Source organism: Chiroxiphia lanceolata, chromosome 2 (assembly GCF_009829145.1).
Source record: "Chiroxiphia lanceolata isolate bChiLan1 chromosome 2, bChiLan1.pri, whole genome shotgun sequence".
In the NCBI taxonomy this organism is placed as follows: Eukaryota; Metazoa; Chordata; class Aves; order Passeriformes; family Pipridae; genus Chiroxiphia; species Chiroxiphia lanceolata.
Window position 1 is genome coordinate 74,471,866 of NC_045638.1, and position 23,416 is coordinate 74,495,281.

The following is a 23,416-nucleotide window of genomic DNA, read 5'->3' on the forward strand; positions in this document are numbered from 1 at the left end:
CACCGCCCGGAGCGCTCCGGGGGCGAACTGGGTCTCCCCGCGCCCGGGCTCGGCCCCAGTATTTAAGAACCCGGTGGAGGAAGGGAAGAGAGGGCCAGGAGGTGGCATGGGGTGAAGCGGGGGTGCGATGCGAAGTACGTGTTCTCCTTTCACCCCAACAGCCACCCCTCCCCCCCCCAAAAAAAAAAAGAAAAAGTTATTTAAAACTGTCGAGAGAGACCCGGCGAGGGGAGAGAGGATTTCTGCTTTTCTTATGATGTTGAGGATTGGTGTTATTGTGGTTTTGTCCTTAGATAACAGCTGTGTTAACCAGCAACGGAACAGAGGGGTCTGCCTTTGCAGAAGAATTCTTGAGCAGAGCTCAAGGACCTGGCACGATGCAGAGCCTTGCACGAGGGAGAGGGTCCTCCGGCAGCCCCTTGAATTGAGTGCAAAACCTGAACACAGGCTCTTCTGGGAATGTTGGGGAGAGAGAGAGGCAGGGAGAAAAGGAGAAGAAACTTAATATCTTGGGGGCTGAGGGGAGAAATTGCCTGGTGTGAATGATGATGTGCACCTCTGAGGTAGTGGGGTTCAGGAAGGTCATTGGTGGAGCCTGAAAACAGAATTCTAGAGAAGGAGAATTTTGCTAGGGGCTTAATTAAAAATAATCGACTCTGCACGTCCTCCTGCTCGGTGGGCATGCGGTGGAGGGGGCAGCTCTCCTTGCCTTCCCCACAAAAGCTAGCAATTCAGATCTGACTGGTGCAGCCTTTCTGCATCCCCCCACTTGCCAGTGTGACTAAACACAAGAGGAGGGAGAGAGAGAGACTAGTTTCCATATCTAGCTGGGAAACTGCATCAGAGAAAAGCTGTGTCCTGAATCCCCACGGACCTTTAGGGAACTGACACCCGCCAATGGCGCATGAGCCACCCCCTTTTATTTGACAGTCTTTATTGCAGTTTGAAGGACGGGATGTAGAAGCTTCAGAGCAGGGTCACATCACTCTAGTTCTGTACAAACCCACAAAAAGAAACAGTTGCTGCATGTCAGTCCATGCATTTTGACGTGCAAGAGCAGAAAAACCCCTAACAACAAAACAGGAAAGTCATTGCTCTCTGGCAAATAGTTCCAAAGCATTTACTCTGTATATCAGGTTTAAGGACAGTGCTCTCACACACACACTGCTTATATCAGCGTGAACAACTGCAGAATGACTTGGGAAAAACTGCAGAACTCACCATGTCAAAAATCATTATTCTTTATCAACTCGATCATAGCAGTACCCAGAGGCCCCATTCAGGGCTCACAGTCCCATTGTGTCGGATACTGTAGACACATGTAATAAGAGAGATGGTCTATGCCCAAAGAGCTTATGATCTTAACCCATGATGAAAGACAACAGGTGTATAGTATAGACCCATGGGGGAAGGATAAGGGAAAAACAGCCTTGAGAATAAAAAGCAACAGGCCTGGCCAGTGACAAGTGTTTGGTGTCAGAAGAAGGTTTTAAGGAGATTTGAAGGAGAACAATAAAGGAGCTTTACGGTTATTAATGGGGAGATTTTTTCATGCATAATGGCTAACTTGGAAGAGAACATAAAATTGCTTATTAGGAAATTGGACTGCTGAAAAATGAAGGTTTGTGCCACTGGCAAAGCAAAGGGAATGTTGCCGAGAGACCAAAAAACCTGGTATCTGGTGTGCTTTCAGTCTAGAAGCAACAGGGAAAGAGGCTCCCAGCAACTTTCCAGTGCTTTAAAATTTACATTTCTAGTCCCAGTGAAGAGTATTATGTGTATTTTTTTTCTCTAGTTCAGGTTTCAGTATTTTTTAGCTTGTACTTCACACAAGCATACCCTGTGAAAAGTATCTGACAGTAAAGAAGAAAGTATTGGTATAGTTGCCTTTTTTTTACGGAACTTAAATGAAAGGCCACAGGTTATTTGCTATAGGAAGTTTAGTGTTATAAAAGTGTTATCTAAGTTGAGGCTTTGATGTCTGAATTACTCATAAGTATCAAAGCCACACATGAATTATGCAGGACATCCCCAAAATTATACCCATCTGTGAGTAGGTGGTGTTCCAACCCTGCTTCACATAAAATGTATGTGTGATGTGTAATGTCAAACTTACTCCTTACAGAAGTTTGGCATTGCTAATAGCTGGGGTTGTATTAAAAACCTACACTTTTATCCCCGAGACACTGAGGCAGGAACATCCCTAGCTCCCCTCTACTCGAGATTCACACCCACTTCCCTTATACCCTCCTAGAATTAAAGACTGCATCTGCCACAGTGAGTCATCAAGAGCTTACTCATCAGCTTTATGCAGGATTTTAACTCTTGAGAGCAGAGTTGGTCAGAAGGATCCTGCATGTCTTGAGGAGTTCAGCCTGGCACACGGTGTCCTCACATGTACCACACTAATGTGACACCTCTGCCAAGTTTTAGATATTACGACTTTTTTTAAATAAAACTGTTTCACCTGTAGTCTGCCAACAATTCAGTTTTAAATGATCTTTTTACATATCAATTTTGGAGTGTAATTTAAAAAATAAATTAGCTTGCCTGGTTTTTCTTGGTTTATGTTTTCTTTTTTCATTCTTCCAAATTGCATAATTTCACCGAGAGTACAGAATCTTATTCTGGACCTTTAATGTATCTAACTAAATTATTTCCCAACCTTGCAGACAGACAACTGAAAGAATTACATTATTAAAAAGAGAGGTGTTACAACTTTCCCATGAAACGCATGGCATTTGCCATTTTTACTAAAATGTCTTGAGGTAGAAAACTTTTAAAAGCTTTCTACAAATGGAGAAAAATATAAAAATATAAAAAGTAATGCTATTTTCAGTTTTCTTGACAAATAAGGATTTTTAGGGTATTTTGAAGGATGATATAAACCTGGATATAAGAGTATTAAGTAATCTCATTTCACTCGAGGCTGCTAGAATGGAGACATCAAGATATAAACTACTTGTTCTTTAACATAGATAAATAGGAGCAATTTTAGGGCACAAATCATCTGACCTATTTCAGGCGTCTACTTTAGGATGACATGACTCATGCTCTAAAGATGCTTAGTTCTTCCTCGTGTATGAAGGGAGCCTATATTAGATGTAGACTTCTACATGACAGAGGTCTAGATAGGACTGGATGGATCCCACCTGCTGCATTATACATGTGATTGAGAATTTCCCCAGCATGGGTGGTGAGAGCACCAAACTATTAATATAGGTGCACAAATTCACACTCCAAAGAAAACTCAAGTCACCTCAGCAAAGAAAAATTACTGGAAGTCATGATTATGAAACATTAGATTGCCTAGAAATAAACAATGTTTGTGAAAATAATAAAAAGAAACCAAACCAAACCAAACAAATAAACAAAAAGTCACAGTGTAAGTCAGGTTAATTGGATTAACATAAGAAATGCCTACAAGTTTAGAAAACTTGAGCTAGAGGAATGTATTTGCTTTCTCATTTCAGCGACTGTAGAAAAAATAGTAGTATTTATGACCAAAAAGATTCCTATAAGAATTCCAGAAGACAACAGAAAAGGGCTTGTTCCCAGTTCATCAAATTTTCACACTAGAGGAGTGTAAAATATGCAGTTTAGATGGAAAACTCCAAGAAAACATCAGTGTCAATGTCACAGTGACTGTGGGATATCTGACATGGATTTTTCATGGTGTTATGGTATTTTGCTTTGTACAGGAATTAGTGAATTCACATAAATAAGCACTGGCAGAATATGACCATCCTAGGGAGGGAGTTTTCATGGTCCATGTTTTAAGACACCTTAATTTAAGCACAAAAGTAAAAATATCACTATCAGTCAGATACAGTTGAGTGCATTGACACAGATGTCAATATAGTGTTTTGGAATGTGTGTCATTGTTGGTGCTACTTGAAGGTATAGAGGGTGATGTAAGCATGAAAGCTGCCAAATATGTTTGAAATTTCTGTGATGTGTTTATTTGTACCTGGCTTGTATCTGCTGTTTTTAGTAATAAATTGATTTTCCATGACGTTGCAAGTCCTGCCAGGTCAAGAGCCAAAGTGTCACTGACTGGAAGGAGAAAAGGGGAGGCAGTCAGTTGCCATGTGTGTAGGTGACCGCAGAGGCCTCCACATGGCAATCAATTTCTGCAGCATGGCTCACAGAACTGCTCACTGTGAGAACATGTTTGCCACCGCCAGTGCTTTCCTTGTGCGCCTTTCCGGCCCAAGCACACACAGAGTCTAATAAGAGGTTTCTGCCTTCTTCATGCTCTGATGTTGTCAGTGCTCATCTGTGGATGCATATTCAGCAGGGTTTGCCAGCGGGCTACAGAGCATCTCTGAGGCTCTTGCTTTGGCTGATACACTTCCTTTGTAGATAGTTCACCACCTGAAGGATGAGGCAGCATTCGTACACCAACCAAGGTCCAGAGCTTGACCATAGCTGGATGCTACTTACCAGTGCTAGACTGGAGCTGCAGCCGCCGATCAGCTTGTCGTCACCTTCCCGGGGCAGGGAGAAGGTGCCTTTCGGCACCTGCCCAGCTCGGCAGGAGGTGCGTGTGTGCCCCCACTTACCGCTCCATGTTCGCTGCAGGAGGCACAGCAGCAGCCTAGCGTGCTGTCGCCCCGATGGAGAAGGTCCGTGCCAGCTCCATGATGGTTCTATGCCCGCTTTCTGGAATGGCCAAAGGCCTTGCTAGCTTTCCCGACGGAAGTGATTACCTCTCCATCTACAGCTTCGTGGCCATCGAGAAAATTTCATCCCGAATCGCCCTGAGCCCTGGCCTGCAGCGACCACCCGGGGCTGCTCCCCACGGGGGCCGGAGCGGGGCGGGTGTGGCGGGCCGGGGGCTGCGGGGCAGGGGCAGCCGCCCCGTCGCGCTTGTGCGAGGCTCTCTTGCCCTCTAGCGGGCGAAGTCAGTGGGGCGGCCCCGCTGTGCCCCCGGCCAGCGCTCCCCGTGCCACGCCAGGGCCCGCGGCCCGCCCGGAGCCCCGGCTGCCGCTGTGGGACAGCGCGGCCACACCGGCCCGGCAGAGCGGGCGGGCGGGCCCGGGCCGTGCCCTGACTGCGGGCGGCCTGGCTGGGGAGCGCCGCAGGAGGGGCGCTCCAATGGACAGCGCCTGTCCAGGGTGCCGCCAGCACCGCTCAGCCAGATGCGGGGAGGGGGGCCCAGAGCCACGGTCCCAACCAGCAGCACGAAGAGCTGACGAGCAAGACCATAATGGGGCAGTCAGAGGCACCATTCATCTTTGCGATCCCTTCAGCAGTCATGGTGGCTGACCACGTCCCCATGGCTGGGATCAGCTGAGCAACAGATGGGGAGCCAAGGGGGAGCACCGGGCTTTGCACCCCAGTTGCTGGGCAGGCATCATGTGCCCAATGCTGCTGAGGAAGGTAGTAGCTGCTGAGGACAAAAGAGCCCTGGGCATGGCCTTGCCACACAGAGATCTGGAGACAGCAGTGAGCCCACAGTTGAGTGGGGTGGAAGTGATGCTGGAGGCTGTGCTTGCAGAAGGGAGGACATCTGTGCTCATGTGGGATGTTCTGACACATCGTAAGAAGACCAGCTCTTTAAGTTGTCTATCCCATGTTTACTAAGAATTCTCCTTTTCTGCTAATGAATTAGAAAATATTTCAGTATCCCCATCTCCATCATCTTCTTCCTTCCCAGACCCAAATCAGTAATGTACTATCTCCATCTAACAAAAGATCTTACAACATCACTAGGAATTTTTGCAGTACAAATGTTTCAGAAAATTTGCTTTTCTATTTAAGACTGTCAGTGACTGACTTTCTTCCTGTACTCTTCAGCTTGACTTCATCACTTCATCAGTTTTCCCATTTTGTAAATAAAGTTTATATTTTTTCTCCCTCCCCATTTTAAACATTATTTTCAGTATTATATATTGCATTTTTACTCTGACTGTTGTTGTAACCACCAAACCACAACACATTTAAAACTATCCTTCTCATGAAATACAATTTGTTAGCCATCTAACAGAGTTCAGAATTTGAGTTTGTTTTCTTCCTCTCCAAAGCTTTCCTCCTCTTACTCTCATTTATAATTTTTGGGAAACAGTGATACCTCTTGAGTCCCCTCTCATTGTGTGAGATAGTGTAGTGATGACAAAGTCCTCTGTTTTCTGGTAGTGAATATAGTTGGGTCACTTGGAATGTAGTCACTTGGAAACCTCCACTCTCTGCTACAGCTATTATAATCCTTTGCATGCCTGTGTCTGTTTCACTCACTTAAATGCTATCCAATTACTTTGTTGATAACTAACATATTTTGCGTGGTTTTGCCCGATGATTTTCTTAATCATTCTGTTGCTATTTCACCAATAACTCAGCAGTACGTAACTGCACTCTGATTCAGTGATGTGAAGGGACAGAAAATAATATAACCATTTGCTTTAAATAATTACCCTGGGTATGTACTAATGTTTTCCTTTTGGCTGGCCAAGATAAAAGCATCTCTGACTAGAATCTTGCATGTTTCTCCTGAACTTACTGCTTTTACAGGAAGACTGGAGATCCTTCCTCCTTGTACAGGGAGGAAAGGGGCTGCTCTGGAGAAGCCAGTAGTTGTGGGGAGCTGAGGGATTGTAAGATTACTAAGCCATTCCCCATAGAGAACTACCATCTTCTGTTTAAGATATTTCTGTTTGCCCAATCTGCATAAGTTTACAAAGGAACTGGGCAAAAGGTGAAGGGGGAGAGAAAGGACTGTACTGTACAAATTGCCATCAGCATAATCTTTTCACATGCTGTTGTGAGCCACGAAAAGTATTTTATATATTGTCCCATGTGCTGGTGAAGAATTGGAAATGCCTGTGATGCAGCAACTACTAAGGTGTTTCAGATAAGGAGTTTTTCTCCTCCAGATTTTTGTCATGAACAGCTGCAACCCATGTTTGCTGTTACACAGGAAGTTAATAAGTAGTAAAAGCAGTATCTTCTACGTTTGAAGTGAAAACCAGGCTTTCCAGAAAAGGAAAAAGAACCTAACAACAGTGGTTCTAAATTACTACACAGCCCTCAATGTGACTCTCCCTTTCCCTCTCTGTCTCTCAAGGCACTGCTTTTATGAGGGTCACCAACACACTGCTGAGTACCCGGCTGTATCTTGATTCCTACCTAGGATTTCTCCTCTCTGTGGAGGAGCAGAACAGAAAAGAGTCTTCATTCCTCTACCCCCACCCCTCAAAATTTATACAGGGTTTCCACATCCCACCCTTCGTTTCTCAGAAAAACGGGACAAGGAGATGAAAAGCTCTTTACTGACAAGAATTTGCTTCTCTGCCTTCATAGCTGCTTTTGACAAAAAACAGCTTTCCCACCCTGTTGTTTAGATTTCATCAAAGTCTGCGAACCTGAAATCCACCATAGGAATTCCAGTCCCCTCCCAGAAGCTGTTATTCCAAGAAAGCTTAGAAATTCATCAGAGGGTCTGAAAAACACATCAGCACTGGGAATCCACAACTAGGATTTCACGCCAGAAATAGATGCCGTCTGAACTACTTTGGTTTTTCTAGGCATTGCAGTGAAATCACTGACAGGCAATGAGAAAAGAAACTGTTCAGGAGTTTCCTGTGCTTCCTCCGCTTTAAATATTGCTCTAGGTTTGAGGAGAATTACGATTACTGTCAGGGATTCTCAGGGACTGACTTAAGAGCAAAACCAAGGACTGAGAACTCACTTCTGCAGATACAGACAAATTGGCTGTGACTACCTTGCCCTTACTGCAGTAGCACTGCAGCCAACAGAACTATGCATGCAAATTTTGAGACATCAGGCAGACATCTAGTATTAGGTATCCTGCTTTTTTTAATGGGGGACAGACTTGTGAAGAAACATATGGCAAAACTGAAGGAAAATTATCTTGCCAAGCCTTGTGTTATGCTATTTGTATAAATCTTGATATGAACAAGCAGAAGGAATTTGCTTGAACTTTCTGGAATTCATACCTTGTATTCTTGTAATCATCTGAGTGTTCCAGCTCTGTATCTGGGAACCTGGTTCTGCTGCCCTGCTGGGGGCTGCTAAGGAGAGCTCTGATATACAGAGCTTGCAAGCTTGCTCTCTTCTCTACAGAAGTGTTCTCTGGCTGTGTCTTCCAGTGGGGTAATGGTGATGACGCTGCAAACCCTGTTCCTCAAAAAAAAAATGGAGCAAACTCCCTGCTTAGGTAAGCTGTCACAGCACCCTCCACTGCTGGACCTCTGACAATTTATATAACACAGGACAAGCACATTTGAATCTTTTATTCTCTCAGGTAAAAAATCCTCTTACAGTTCATCATTACAAAGACTCAGAATTTGTGGGCCATTCTTGGTCACAGGTTACATAATTAGAAAACTGTAGAAGGCACCATACAAGGACAGATGAAAGCAAAACCCAGGTACACCAAGCACAGGGAGATCAGCAAAAGATCTAAGAATTGCTTAAACATTTGCATGGTCACACAGTGAATTTTTGGAAAGACTGTTTACAGTCAAGCTGCTCAAAATACTCAACTTGCAACTGTAAAAGTGTGAAGACAGAAGGCTTAGTAAATGTTCTTGAATAGTCCTCTCTGTAGATTTGACTGTCACCAAATTTTTCCCGTGTGCAGATTTTGGTCCAGTAGTTGCCATATTTTATTTATAACTTAAGTCATATGCTGCTTTCATAATTTTTTGTCTAGTCATTTTAAACACCTTTGTACAGTATTCAGACAACAAGAGCAAATCTTGTTTATTATTATTATATTTGCAGTTTCCCTTGGGTTTAAGCAAAGTCTATATAATGCAAAGTCTATGAAACACTTCAAATTCACTTTCAAATTTTATTTCAAAGCTACTCAAAAGTTAAGGCATTAGAGTTGTCTATTAACTTAAGAGTGAGAATGAAGCTTATTTCTTAGCATTTCTGAAAAGTAAAAATAAATCTGTATGACACACAAATGCCACACTTGAAAAATAACCATACTGGTAATATGCTTTGAAAAGAGTCAGTCATTTATAAGGATGTTTTACAAGTGGAGTCTCTCTTCAAGAACAGAGAATCAAATACCTCCCATTACTGAAATAATTTTAAATTATGCATTCTATAGGGGCAAATATTCAAAAGATAGAGTCTAAATTAAGACTGAAAGGCTCAGGTTCTCAGAACTGTCCTTGGTGTCTCTTTTTGCGCAATTACATTCAAAATCTCTGAAGATGTCTCACATGAGTGCTCAGTAACTGAACTGCAGAAAGTACATGGAGAAAATTAGGTCCATTAAGATCTCTTCATAGAGTCCTAGAATTGTTTAGGTTGGAAAAGATCTCTAAGATCATCAAGACCAACCTTTAACTCAACACTGCCATGACCACCACCACTATACCAGGTCCCCAAGTGCCACACTACATGACTTTTAAATACCTCCAGGGATGGACTCCACCACTTCCCTGGACATCCTGTTCCAATACTTGACAACTGTTTACATGATGAATTTTTCCCTAATATCCAGTCTAAACCTCCCCTGGTACAACTTCAGGCCATTTCTTCTCATCCTGTCTCTTGTTACCTGAGAGAAGAAACCAAACAAACCTGGCTATAACATCCTTTCAGGTAGTTGCAGAAAGTAGTAAGTTCCCCCCTCAACCTCCTTTTCCCCAGGCTAAACACCCCCAGCTCCCTCAGCTGCTCCTCATAAAACTTGTGCTCCAGACCCTTTCCCAGCTCGGTCACCCTTCTCTGGACATGCTCCAGCATCTCAATGTCCTTCTTGTAGTGAGAAGCCCAAAACTGAACACAGAACTCGAGATGTGGCCTCACCAGTGCAAAGTACAGGGGGACAATCACTGCCCTGGTGCTGCTGGCCACATTGTTGCTGATACAGGTCAGGGTGCCATTGGTGTTCTTGGCCACCTGGGCACACTGCTGGCCCATGTTCAGCTGCCGTCAACCAGCACCCCAACATTCTTTTCCTCTGGGCAGCTTCCCAGCTACTCTTCTCCAAATCTATAGCGTTGCATGGGGTTGATGTGACTCCTCAATGTCTTTAACTATTTATTTACTTATGACCTAAGTAAGGATAATGATTTCAGTGCCTGATTTTAAGCTCCTGGCTGTTTTAAATTCCTGGCCTCATCTTTTTGTAGCGAGATTACATTTCCATTAATCTGTGGTATTTTTTTCACATGAAAATTTAAAATAATCACTTTACATCACTTCATACCTCCTTAGCCCTTCTGAAAATTATGTCAACCCAGCCTAAATCACTACAGGTTTCCTATTTCATGGGATCCACAGAAATCACTGAAGGTTTCCTATTTCATAGGATATACAGCTATGATCTTTGCTTTAGAGTATTTGAGTAGTCACAGGGGTAATCCTGCCAGGTTATGGAGAACAGACATGAGCTGCCACGAAGGCTAATAAGCATGGTACTTTTTTATTCATGGTACCTTTTTATTCACATGATTCTTCTTAAGAAAACTGAGAAGAAAAGCTGGTGTAGGCAACAAGACAGCATGCAATCAACATACACCATGAGACGAAGAACATTTCAAAGTTCAGTACTAAATTCTGCCTGTAACTGGCCTTTCTAGCAATTCCTTTCAAGAGTAGTTCTTAGATAAGCTATTCCTGAGTAGAAGGTAAAATGATACATTTTTTGTATCTTTTGAACAGCATTTAAGCACAGTCTTTACTCCTTTTTCTATCAGACAGAGCAGTCTGACTCCTCCCTTTCACTTTAGGTGGGTAGCATGGGCGTACAGCTCGCAGCTATTGTGTGTTTGGGGACTCAGGGCTGACTGTGGCTGCTTTGACCCTCAATACTTCACCCATCTTTGTCAGGCTGAAAATGCAAATCCTACTTCTGTCCACTGGCCAAAAATATTAGGCAGTAACCTCAGACCTCCTGAGGCAAGATTCACACAAGTGGCTCCAGTTAAAACTGCTCAATTGTATAGAACTGCATGAGCTTAACCCCTCTTAATCCAACAGGGAATATAAACTGCTCAACTCAAGGTCAGTTACATCCAGATCGTTACAAAACATTAATTCACACTAAGATGGAGAGGAACTATTCCTGACATTAAACTCCTTGAATATATCCACAAATGCAGGCATCCCTGTTAGTCCTAATGCTGATATTTCGAATATATGTAACTGCTAAAAATTAAAGTCCATTAGGCTGCATTTACAAAAATAGACTGTTACATCTCCACTGAGAACCAGACTAGGTATCTAGTGACACAAAAGAAGGAAAAATGTAAAATTCCTATCTCATGAGAGATACTTGTCCCAGTCCACCAAACTAGTCACCAGTTTAGACTGATAGGCAAAGATTTCTCTCACACTGCAGAATGCTGTCTCATGCTCTTCGGAGGACATCTGTTCCCAGTCACTACAGGCTAGCTGGTTCCCTTCAGTTCCAGCATTTCAATAGTACTAACTGCTGCCGCATGGCAATTACTGTTGAGTCTGCAGAAATTCATCCAACCTCTTTTTGCTGACAACATAAACTATGAGATTGCAACGTCACGTAAGCTGTTTTTACATCTCGTCTTCTGGGGTTTGGTTTTTTCCCTCTAATTGCTTGTAATTATTGAAAGGTTCTTACACTTTCCTGCTTCTTTACCTTTTCAGGAAGGTGCAATCAACTCAATTCAATCATCTTTGATCTCATCTCCAGTTCTGCTCTCAGTATGGAGCCATCTCAGCTTCAAATTCCACTGCAGCCTTGCCTTTCATCTTAGTCATGCTTTGGTGTGGCTGTTTGATGACAGAAGCAAGAAATACTCATTCATGTACGGAGTCCTCAAGCTCTGAATCATTGAGCATTTGGTGCAGATTTCTAGCATTTTGCCCTTAATAATATTAATACCTAGTGACCCTGCACTGGGTATTACGACATTTGGTCTTGTTCCTATCCTTCCATGAAAAGTTCATTCAGGTGTTCTTGTCTAACAATCTGATCCTCTTCGACTTTTTTAAGAAATTTGTCATCCTTAAACTATGAGATTTCTCAAAGAACTATATGTGTAAAACAGAGACTAAAAGAATATGGAATTCTAGAGCTAAACCCTGTATCTTTGTATCAGCTATGGCCCCTGTGCCACAAATTCTTTGTCAAAACTACCTTCAGCATCAAGGCCTCTGCATTGTAGGACACACATCTTCTGAAATGCATGCAGTTAATATATCATCCTCTCCTCCAGATGTGAACATTCTCAGCTGTGCAAGTCTGGAGCTACAGCAGAGCCAGATGAACAGTTGACTTACTGTGTCCTGTCAATGATGTATCACATCCATACGATCTCTTTTGTGCAAAAAGCTCAATAGAAATGTTCAAAACACGAGCTCTTCCTTCAATTAAGCTTTTCAATATTAAGCAAAATTTCAGAGATTTTTTGAATTTTCTTTGTTTGTATTTGTGTGGTCATTATTCTCAGTGTTTGCTAAGTGGTAACATACCTTCAGAAGACAAATACTCTACCATATTTTGGTTCTCTGGAATACTTGTTTTTTATTCTTGTTTAGCCTCATTGCCAGTTTTAGTACAGCCAACATTCTTTAACAGACGATGAATCAAAGAGAACCACAACTTCATATTTTAAATATCTGAAAGTCTGTAGAAGTCCTTGGGAAAAACAAAAACTCTGCTTAAACTTAAATTGTGTACCCAAAAACTGGCAGCACCTTTGGGAATTAAAAATCTCCACAGTACAAATAAAACTAATGTGATTGCAAAATAACAGGCTGTCTTAACCTATATCTGTAAATAAAATACAATCTGTGCCATAACCTATATCTGTAAATAAAATACAATCTGTGCCACAAACTTGGTTAAGAGGGTTAGGAGACCAAGAGTCAGAGGAGACTAACATGAGCAAGAGGAAAAGACTTGCTTTTGTTGGGTTTTTGTTCTGTTCATTTTGAACAGGCCTTTTATAGAGCACTTTCTGACAGGAAACCTTGATCCAGAAGCCTTACAAGCACAAACCTCATCCAGAATTCAGCAGAAATTTGTTGGATGCAGAACTCATGGGATTACATCTGGCACCCAGTGTACAATGGCAAGTGCTCGTATATGCACATAAACAGCAGCATCTACTTCTCTAGCAGTAATTTAGAGATTTGTAGGCAGTGTTGCAGCACCACGTTATATAGGCACACTGAAAATCACTAAAAAATCTAAAAACAGAACACTCTTTCCCCTGAATTGAAGCTTTGGGCTGAAGTTCTACCCTTCATTTCAGTTTGCACAATATGTAAAAGTTACAGATAAAGACAAACGGAATTCCTCTTCCTTCTCTCATCATCATAACACTCTTGATCACAACATTATTAGATATTTTTCAGGCTGCTAATTCAATGCCCACTGGCAATTCTGCTCTTTTCAAGCACATTTTTAATGTTATCCCATCTGAAATTCAGGTCTGGTAAATATAACAAATTTGATTATAAAACTTAGATTCTCTAGTTATTAAATTAGCTTCTTTTCAGAAAGCATGCTGAATCAAAAGAAGAAAAAGCGGCAAATTATACCTGACAGCTTTAATGCACTTATAACTATATGAATAAAAGATGTTGTGATTCATCATAGATAATAAGTCTTGCAAAAACTTTGGGTGAGCTGAGAAAATAATACTAACAGCCTTGCAAAACTACTTATAATTTAAATAATTTGGGTGGCAGGGAAAATGTGGCAGATTCTGAAGACTACAAAGTGGTCCAAATTGCATTAAATTTTCTCTTGCAGAATTTCTCCTTTTGTGTAAAAACACAACAGTAATTTCTAGTTTCACAACTGCCAATGTAGTATCAAGTATGCAGAAACCAGGCAAGATACCTTTTGTGAGTAAACATCTCACCATTCTTCTGATTTACTAGAAAACAGTATAAACTCTCCCTTTTATTCACAAGCCTAACACCTAATATTACTACCTCTATGACAATAGGGTTGTGTTTTGTACAGCATTACTATTGTAACTCCAGGATGCACAGGAGAAGGCAGGACAGATGATTTTAATGTCTAAACCCATTTCTGTAGGACATGTAAGGTGGATTTAAGAAAGTGGATCAGTAGTGACATAAGACAGACACAGACATCCTTGGATTTAAAATCAAATGTGGATGCCAAAAGTTCAGTAATGCAGAAATTTTATTTTATTTTTTCCATTTGCAGTAATCAACCAGAAACCACCCAAAAAAGCAATAATGGTAGAAAATATGCTACAAATAGCATTTACCTTCAGAGATTATTTCCAGTTCTGTCACTGCCTTGTTTTAAGATCTTAGACAAGTCATTTCAGCCTAATGCAGTCCATGGTACAAAAACAAGGTAATCAACCTCTAGTGACCCTCCACAGATGCCATACTACTTAGTTCTTGATGAGGTACCCTAACCTTTCAGAGCAGAAGAGTCTCCTGTGGCTCTCCCCGGAGGGATTCTGGTACCTCCCCAACTACCAGTGGCAGTTGAGTTTATGGTGATCAGCAAGTAAACCTACTTGCTGAATACACACAATATTACTTACAATAAAATTGAGGTTATAAAAAAAGAGATTAAGGTGGAGAGTAGACTAAGAGGAGAAGACAACAGGCAGAGATTCCATGGGTGTTAAGTCATTGAGACCCTACTTAATCTGTAACAACAACTGCTAGCCTACCATTTATTCAATATAATAATGCAATACTTATTCCTTAAGCTTGCCTTCCACTTCGTCAATCCAGGCCTGGTAATAGCAGTGGACTGTTTTGGGTGCTGAGATGTTATCAGGTGTAACAGATCGCTGTCATGGGTAGATTTGGGGTAAGATCACACCATGGATAGTCCCTGGTTTCCAGCATATTACCTACAGACTCTGCTGGTCCTAAGTTCTTCACTGGTGCCAGCTTCCTGGAGCTTCTCAAGGCTTATGATGTGGGAGGCTTCTGACTGACCTCAGATCCTCTGAGTCAAAATGGCAGTTTATCTTGCTGCTGTGGAGAACAATAGTCATCAGTCACCCTCTCCCTTCTCACAGAGCCCCACCCAGCTAATCTTAGGGGCAACTTAGTACGGTAAGGCAAGCACTCTTAAGTGCCTTCAACTACCACAGGCAAGTAGGCAGGTATCCTCCAGAACACTGGATCATTTAACTTTGTGAGCTCTCTCCAAGCTCTCTCTGCAGCAGATGATAGAGTAATGTCTGAACTGACAGAAGATATACATATTTTTCATCCAAGTCAAGACATAAAAAAGACGTAAATTCCAGTGCTTCCAAATACAGATGTTCATAGGCCTAGTACAAGTTAGTACACAGGGAGGGAGGATATCACAACTTTTCTCATGCAACAGCAATAAGATATTCTTCTTTCAGCTGCATCTTGAAGTAACACATCCCTGCTTTCATCTGTCATCAGGGTGACAACCCATAATCAAACTGTGCCTGAGTATCTCTTTTGTTGCCAACTCTGACAGCATATGTGCCCAGCAGGTTTGATATCCAGATCTGCAAGAGTTCCTTTTCAAGAATCTCTACAGCAACCATAAGCAGAAAAGAAAAGCAGTTTACAGATATTTACAGCTGAATAAATATTATCTCAGTTCCCCTTAAAGCCAGAAAGAGTGATATGGATATATCTTTGGTTGAGACTCAACTGAGCCACTTTAAACACCCATCTCGGAATGAGACAAATCATGACACAGAGATGCACACTTCCCCCCATTAGTGAGAGCATAAGGTGATAAATTCAGGTGCAGAACCTGTATGTACACATTTATTTTTAGTGGGATGAATCTTAGCCATGTCTTACATACTCCTGCCTTTCAGCGAAAACCTCCATCGCACATGGTTTAATCTCACCAGTCTCCTTTCCTCAGAAATGAAGTTACAGCTGTTTTGCTGTGGATCCTACCAATACTGTAGGGGTACATCTTTTGTGCTACATAAACGAGAGCTCAGGGACCAGAACCCCCATCATGCAGGTGTTCTAGCTATGCTCTGGGCTGCTCCAACTTAATCTCTCCATTACAGACCAGATACAGAGAATCTATACCTAAGATGCGGGAACATGAGACCCATAAACACTGTAAATGTCACGTGAACAGGAGACTTCCTAACCCTTGTGAAAATGAGACAGTCTGTGTATCTCAGCTTTTTGCTCTTTGTATAGTTTATGCCTCCTTGGACACATGCAATTCAAATATTGCAGAGTACCAACTCCCTCAAGTTCCTTCAAGACACTTCCCTTCTTTAGAAAAGGGTTCTGTAATGGACTAAAAACCTCTCTGGGTGTACTCAGCCAACAGCTCCTGCCTGAATGGTGCCAAGTGGGGACCATTCCCCAAAGAGCAGCTCTGTCCATAGTTCCTTCAGAGATTTTATTAATGCCACTATTACTAAGCCTTTGTGAGTGGATCCAACAGTCACGTTTGATGTAGCTACAGACTGAGGAATTCCTCACTAGCAAATATACAAAGACTGCCCACAATATTTACACAGATAGCAAAGCTGTTTTTCAGCTCTGCAACTGCCAAATGCAGAAACCTATGGAAAGAGATTCTGCTGACTACAATGAACTTTGTATTAGGACTTTTAAATCTTTTAGGAAAGGATGACAGAATCTTTTATAGTGAAGGTATGTGTCTACCATACACTCATTCTATTAGCTTAGATTGGACCCTATACTAAGTTTAGTTACTAAACATACATATTTGAAAAATAATCATGCCTTCCCCTGCTTACACAAAAGTAGGTGCAACCAAAGCTCATAAATAGTATTGTGAGCAAAAGGAGAAAACACTACTTGAAATAATGGAATACATTACAGAAAACAGTAATTTAGAGTTTTATAATTCCTTTCTTTTTCACAGAAATGATTATATATAATTCACCATCTTCAGCAGTACTAAAGATGTTATAATTAAGGTAACTTGCATTAATAAATCACAGTAGCACTGCAACGTGTTATTAATAGTAGCTTTAGAGAGTGGTCTGGGAAAAGAAACAAGAAGGTATACGATACATTTTCTACTTCAACATTTCCAGAAAACATATATTTTAAAAATATTTTACAGGTTAAAATACTGATAATTCTATAATTGTTTCTTAAGTAATACTGTGAAGTAATGTCTTTGCCATCTTTATAGTATTTTTTGAACTTCATAACAATAATTATTTAAAATTATATCAGTCTCAGTCACATTGCATTTAAAAATATAAAGTCAGAGTCCCTAATAAATCCTTCTAGTTTTTCAAGTAACACAGATAAAATTAACTTTGCTAATCTTAACATGTTTTATTGTACTCTTATGTACAATTTCTATCCCTCTCTTTTTTAAGTACAGAATCTATACAGTGGAAAGTCTTAAGCAACCTTAACTATAGTTGTTGCTGCCAGCTCTTCCTATAAAACTCAGGGTAAAATACTGGTATAATTAAAATTGATTGCAATGCTCACACTGATTTCAGATAATGAAAGAAAAGAGAAGAAACGCGCCCTGAAATACAGTAAAGTCGCTGCAATAAAATTTTATATTTACATATGATTTCAGGAAAACCTATGATTAATATATTATAGGCAAAATACATATATAAATATGTACACATAGGTATGTGTATAAAAAGACGGGTAAAAAGTCAAAATTATAGGATTTCACTTAGATATAGGTCTGCCTTTTTAATCAGCACTAGCAACACCACAGAAGAATGTTTGGAAAGGAAGAAAAATGAAGTATAACTTATTCAGCTGGAAAAAGGAGGAAAATATAATAGTTAAAATACATAATGTAATTCCATTACTTAAAGCATTTTCAGGGAACTTCTGTTATTGTTGCAAAATTGCCATGGGATGTTATCTTTAAAAGATAAAGTAGAAGTTGAGCAACAGTTCTTATCTAATGGCAAGAAAGTCCCCACTCTTCAAAGATTTATGTATACAGCTAATTTTATGCAGTCAAAGTAGACTTGCTTCAGACAACAAAACTTTCCAAAATGCTTAAAATTAGGCATAATATATGTAACTTGTCACAAAATTGAGACCTACAGCCTTACGTGGAAAGTCATAGCAAATATATTTTTCAAATTAAAAAAAATGCATAGTCTTTCACAAGACAATATCAGTTTTGAGCTGCATTTTTCATTTTATTTTCTGACCTGCATTTATTCATAAAAGCAGTGTTTTAAAAGTCTGCGTAACATTTCTTTTATGAATCAAATATTTATCACAAAAGGGTCGCTGACAACTTAGAAACTGTATTTTAAAATCTTTCCAATTACATTACTGGTATTTTCCATTCTCACATTTATTTTTTTTAAAGTAAGAATTTTGCTTTTAACTTTTTTTCTCTGATTTTTAAACTTGACTGAAAAAAAGTAATTCTGAAGTTTTAGGGAACTTTTAACAAATGCCAGCAAGGTGTTTTTTCAGCTAACTATATACAAAGAGTGTGGGAAGACAGTATGTTAGAAAGGTCAATATAAATGAATGCTATGAGAGGTATTTGGGGACACATATCTTAGATAAATTTTAATTCTTTTCCTTTTAAATGGACTCTATCATGATAAGCTTTCAAGTAACTCCAGCAAGTTGAAAATATTTGAAGATAAGCCATATTTATAGTGTACTCCTAAATGCAAAGATGGCTGTGAACTCTTATTTATGACTGAACAGTGTTATCTAGCCACGAAATGTTCACATTTATTTTCACTTTTACTAGTGGATGAATGTTGACTGCCTGATAATTAGTTCCATTTCCATCATCTCGAAAGCATACAAAACAACTGGACTTTCTGTAAACTAACAGCACATTGTCATCTTAAAACTTATTCATCAGAAAAAGGTATTTCAGCATCCTTGAAACTGATCTCTCCTCTATTTGTTGTTTGTTTGGGGTTTTTTTCTTGTGGAGAGGGATGGGTAAAAATTATGCAAATACTCAAGGTAAGGTTGAAAAGGGCTCTGAGCAACCTGACCTAGCTGAATATGTTCCTGCTCATTGGAGGGGGGGGGGTGGGGATTAGATGACCTTTAAAGGTTCTAAATATTTTACCAATAATAGTCTTTCTAGAATACAAAAGAGCTTCATAAGTCCCTGAAGCCAACTCTCAGCCTTCATCATGAAGACCTTGGTACAGGACTTTGGAGACTCTGGATAGAGATCAAGGTATCAGCTGGCCAACTTTAATGACTGTTCAGTTCTAACCAACTATCCTGTACTTTTCTAAGTGTGCTTATTTTGTGTTATCACTTTTAGGAAAACTTGTCTTCCTTGTGCTTATATCCTTACCTGTTTCAGAGCGTTTGCCTTGTAATCACAGTCAGACAGATTGCTCTCATGTCCGTTAAAGTAAAATATAAGTGATATTCTTAAGAGGACCAATGTAATTTTGAAGGGGCTAAAGAAGGCCTCGCTTTGTGAGACATTTTGTTTCAGTCTTCTATCTGAGTTTGGGCAAAATATAATCTACAGTCCAGTTCTTGACCTGCAAAACCAAGCAGTGATATTTCCCGTCTTTCAGTTAGCTTGTCTGTTCAGCTCCTCCAGGAAAGTATCAAAATACTGTTAGCACAGTGCCTAGCCTACTCAAATCTTACAATTTTTTGGAGCTTACTGTCATATGTACTTATGGTAAATAAGTCAGACTACCCCCACGCTCTTCCTCAGGAAACAGGGACATGTATACAAAAGATGGCTTGCCAGCCCCTCCTTCAATTTACCAGTGGCTGATCATCGCCTTCCTGAGCCCAGCTTATGCAGCACTTGAAACCCTGAAAGATGGACGAGCGTGATGGGTGACCCTCAGACCAGGTGACTGAATCCAGCTCTCAACTCTTACTCTGTAAGAAAGGGTTTAGATAGAATGTAACAGGAGTTAATTTAAGCTGTTACAAAGTAAATGAATGCTGGCACTAAGCCTAATGCTCTTGAGAGGATTGGAGATCTAGCAGAGAGTGAATCCCTGCTGGAACTTGGTCTAACACTATTAAAAGACACTGAGATGTGGAAGTGGACCTTCAAGCATGAGGAGATCTATGTCTACTTCGCACTTTTAATTTTTTGCTTTTGACTTTGTAACAAAACTTAAAAGAAATTAAATTTCAGCCAAACATGATTTCCTAAGAATCACAGGACTCACAAGGGTTTGTTTCATGGTAGCATGTTTCTGTCTTTTGATGTAGCTTCACATTATATTCATTATGCCTAACAAGAAAAGACTGCATTTAAATATTGTTACATAACTATTCAGTGGAACACTGACTCTTAAGGAAAAATTACATTTTAAACATTTCAGAAAATATTTTCTTAGTCTTTCCATTTGCTTTTTTTAATATTTCAGCAACGCAAACACCTCTAGTACAAAGTCTGAAGTCAACATGTAGAAAGCACTTTTTAAAAAAAGCAGGTATGTCTTGCTAAATGTAATGATTTCTGCTTACAAGAGCCAATGAAGAGCAAACTGAGCAGGATGGGAAAGGGAGCTAACATTTTAGTGCTGCAGGGCATAGTAGCTGATGAAATTTGTCACCACATAGCTCAACTTGTCTGATGAAACTCATATTTACCAGACTGTCAGTGTCATTTCTACAGACCACAGCAAGCTTTGCTTTCTGTCATCAACTACCCTGCAGTGATAATGCAAGGGGTGAAACAGGACTTTCTCTTCCTAGCCAAGGGTTTTGTAGCTATTTAGGCATATGTTCTAGCACTCACAACTGTACCAGCCTGGTTACAGCAACACAACTGTGAGCAACATTAGTGCAGCCATAGCTCTGTACACAGGGTGACTTCACTGCAGGGAGAGAAGGGGTGGCTGAGGACACTTAACTTCCACATCAGCATTGCGTGCTTGCAGCCATATGAGGATAACTCTCCATTCACACTGCAGTTGTATCTGTTCCAGTCAGGAATGTCATCTGAGGAAAGACAAATGACCTACTTATTTATTCTTACTTAAAGAAAAACTGAAAATGCCTGGCAGAGTAATGAACTAAACCTGTTTACCTGTGTTGTGACAGTGTGTTCAACATCAAGTGATCTGGCATTCAGAAATCAAATCACTCTGACATCCTTTACAATGTTTCTAGGATTTTGCCAGCATTCATAAAGTGCTTGGTTATTGGTTGACACAGAAAATAAAGTACTTTTAATATGTTTGTACAAATATTCTGTGTCAAACTATAAGATTGGGATGGAAAATATTTTGTCTGTTTAGAGGGAATTAGAAACAGGCAATAGGAATTTGCTGCAAGTTTTACATCTCTGCAGAAGCAAGATTTTGCTGTATGTGTTTGTGTATAATGACAGGGGGATTTTGTGCCTATGTTTTGCAGTATCTGGGGTTTAAAAAAACTTTTCCCATATGAGTTAACTAGGTTTCAGGGAAAAGGAAAAAGATTTTGCAATGTACATTAGTATGTGAAGATGGAAACCATTTGCCCTACATGTTGCACTTTTAGGTGATTTTGCAATGAGCAATCATTTGTGTTCCCCAAAGAAGGTGCTTTTGAAGGATTTGTATCCTACTAAGGACTCAGGTCCTGTGATTCCCGAAGATGTCTCAAACACTTCACAGAATGACACTCAGCAGACAACACATGCTAATGGAAGACTGGATAAATTCTCAGATGCCATTAGTTAAATGACTGAAATTACCACCTATGAAACTGAATTCATGACTCCAAAATTACTTTAGTGGCACTGATGGATTATCACCTTTCATCAGTGGATAACGGGCAAAAAAGGATTTCCATGTTTCAGAGCCTGTACCACAGCATTTGTAATGTTGACAACACAGTACTGCCTGTCATATCAGAAAGGGGTGAAAGATACAGTTTGCTAAAACAGATTGAATACTTTCTGAAGGCCTTCTTCCAAATAGCGAAGTAATAGGAAATTGCATGCAGCCATTCTCTCACCAGTCTTTTTCCACATTCACATGGAGTCACTAGGTGAACTGGTCTGAAAACATGGATACTTGTACTGCCAACATACAAATGTTGTTTAGCTTCCTCTCTGCTTTATTTCATATGACCTTAGCATTAATTCCAGGATGGCCCAATTTCTGAACGTGATCAACTAACTAATGTTTGAGTGTGACCAACTGACTCAATCTAAACAAGACCTAGGGAGCTTTGTTAAAACTATAGCAGGGGGAGAAAAAAGCACTCTGAAGCATGCACAGTGAATAGCTCTCTTTTGACACAAGTGATTACTGCCAATCAAGTTGTTCTGTAATGCTTTTCAGTGAACACCTCTGCCATGACAGTTTCTGTAAACGGCATCTTCTGTTATCTGTATTTCATGAGAAACTCTACTCTGCCCTTTAAAAGGATATTCTAAACTTGTTCATGCTTTTGGTTTTTCTCGTCTGGATCATATACCGCGCAACACACCCATAGGTGACATCTCCAACACCTAGAAAACCCAAACTGCAGAGCACACAGCGCGAGGTCAGCCCTGCTTGTGGAAGCTCAACCTAACGTGCCTCTCTCAGTACACCGGGCTTCCCGCAGGGTTTTGAACCCCGGTCACGAACTGTTGCTCTTCATGTACTTAGCAGCGGCTTAAAGCTCTGGGACAAGAGTCACATCAGGGAATAAGGTGAGCTCAGCGAGAGACACAGGGTGTGGTTCACCCTGGGGCCGAAGGGCCCCTGCAAGCGCCGTCACTCTTCAGTCCCCACCGCACAGGGAGGCCTGCGGTGCTCCCTCCCCTGGCACAGATAAACGCCTGGCCCTGCCCTGACCGTCTTCCCCCCACCACCAGCAACCCGCCACGCCCTCTCCCCTTCCCAGGGGAAGGCCAGGGGCAGCCACAGCCCGCAGGGAAGGGCCCTGGGCCGGCAGCCCCCTCCGTTCGAGTTGTTTCCAGGGAAAGGCCGGGAGCGGGGCCCTGCGGCCTCCCCTCAGCCCCGGGGGACTCCCCTGATCGGGGCCGAGGGGAGGGCGCGACTCCAGGGCAGGACGGCGGCCTTATGGCGCCGGTCACTGCTGCGCACCTCCGCCTGCGTTACAGGATCACGGAATCCTTTAGGCTGGAAAAGACCTCTGGGATCATCGAGTCCATCCTGCGACCGGACACTACCTTGTCAACTAGACCTCGGCACTGAGTGCCGCGTCCAGTCTTTCCTCAACCACCTCCAGGGATGGTGACCACCACCTTCCTGGGCAGCCCAGTCCAATGTCTAAACACCCCTTCTGCGAAAAAATCCCTGCTCTTGTCCAACCTAAAGCTCCCCTGGCTTAGCTTAAGATATGTACTCTCGTCCTGTCGCCAGCTGCTTGGGGGAAGAGGCTGACCCCCAGCTGGCTATAACCTCCTTCCAGGTTACCTCTCTGCCAGCTCCGTCCCCTCCGGCGGTGCGGGCGGCGTCGCTCCCGCCAGCGGAGCGGGGACAGGCCGACCCCGGCGGGACCGACCCGGGGCCGGAGCCGCCCCCCCGGCCTCGAGCCCGGCACA

General features: G+C 41.5%; 1 protein-coding gene and 1 long non-coding RNA gene across 5 annotated transcripts in view; one reads left to right on the forward strand and one right to left on the reverse strand.

The window, feature by feature from the left end:
* Nucleotides 1-9,765: 9,765 nt before the first annotated feature.
* Nucleotides 9,766-23,406, reverse strand: LOC116782686. Of its 4 annotated transcripts, none has more exons than XR_004355314.1 (5): nt 23,289-23,406; nt 22,434-22,529; nt 20,669-20,871; nt 12,773-19,794; nt 9,766-12,736 (listed from the first exon to the last, which is right to left on the reverse strand). It is a non-coding gene; the product is annotated as an uncharacterized LOC116782686 (long non-coding RNA). The 4 variants fall into 4 exon arrangements; XR_004355313.1 differs by having other exon boundaries at nt 12,773-19,439; nt 19,675-20,871; XR_004355311.1 differs by having other exon boundaries at nt 12,773-20,871.
* The window catches only part of MICU2 (mitochondrial calcium uptake 2), a 147,714-nt gene continuing 146,751 nt past the window's right edge, over nt 22,454-23,416 (forward strand). Inside the window, exon 1 of the mRNA XM_032679527.1 lies at nt 22,454-22,558. The gene's annotated coding sequence lies outside the window, so the exon portion shown is untranslated. The remainder of the gene's footprint in view (nt 22,559-23,416) is intronic.